The following is a 955-nucleotide window of genomic DNA, read 5'->3' as shown; positions in this document are numbered from 1 at the left end:
CATTATTAAAGCCTTGTTGAGGCTTTTGATCCTTCCATGAGAGATTTGGGTGATTTCTCCATGAGGGATTATAGGTGTTTCCATAGGGTTCACCCATGTAATTCACATCTGCTATTGCAGGATTTTCAGGATCATAAGCTTCTTCTTCAGAAGATGCCTCTTGAGTACTGTTGGATGCAGCTTGCATTCCATTCAGACTCTAAGAAATTATATTGACTTGCTGAGTCAATATTTTGTTCTGAGCCCCAATATGGCATTCAGAGTATCAATTTCAAGAACTCCCTTCTTCTGAGGCGTCCCATTACTCACAGGATTCCTCTCAGAAGTGTACATGAACTGGTTATTAGCAACCATGTCAATGAGTTCTTGAGCTTCTGCAGGCATTTTCTTTAGGTGAATGGATCCACCTGTAGAAGTATCCAATGACATCTTTGATAGCTCAGATAAACCATCATAGAATATATCCAGGATGGTCCATTCTGAAAGCATGTCAGAAGGACACTTTTTGGTCAGTTGCTTGTATCTCTCCTAAGCTTCATAGAGGGATTCACCTTCTTTCTGTCTGAAGGTTTGAACATCCACTCTAAGCTTACTAAGCTTTTGAGGAGGAAAGAACTTGGCTAAGAAAGCCGTGACCAGCTTATCCCAAGAGTTCAGGCTATCTTTGGGTTGAGAGTCCAACCACACTCTAGCTCTGTCTCTTACACCAAAGGGGAAAAGCATGAGCCTGTAGACTTCAGGATCTACTCCATTAGTCTTAACAGTATCACAGATCTGCAAGAATTCAGTTAAGAACTGAAAAGGATCTTCAGATGGAAGTCCATGAAACTTGCAGTTCTGCTGCATCAGAGAAACTAATTGAGGTTTCAGCTCAAAATTGTTTGCTCCAATGGTAGGGATGGAGATGCTTCTTCCGTGTAAATTGGAATTAGGTGCAGTAAAGTCACCAAGCATC

The 955-nt window shown here is 41.4% G+C and overlaps 1 non-coding gene across 1 annotated transcript; it reads left to right on the top strand.

The window, feature by feature from the left end:
* Positions 1-483: 483 nt before the first annotated feature.
* Positions 484-591, top strand: LOC148581144 (small nucleolar RNA R71). Its single transcript, XR_015896868.1, has one exon. It is a non-coding gene; the product is annotated as a small nucleolar RNA R71 (small nucleolar RNA).
* The last annotated feature ends 364 nt before the right edge of the window (positions 592-955 follow it).

This window comes from Arachis ipaensis, chromosome B10 (genome assembly GCF_059453495.1).
Source record: "Arachis ipaensis isolate K30076 ecotype BB chromosome B10, ASM5945349v1, whole genome shotgun sequence".
Classification (NCBI taxonomy): Eukaryota; Viridiplantae; Streptophyta; class Magnoliopsida; order Fabales; family Fabaceae; genus Arachis; species Arachis ipaensis.
This window is presented reverse-complemented; position numbering and strand designations above follow the sequence as displayed.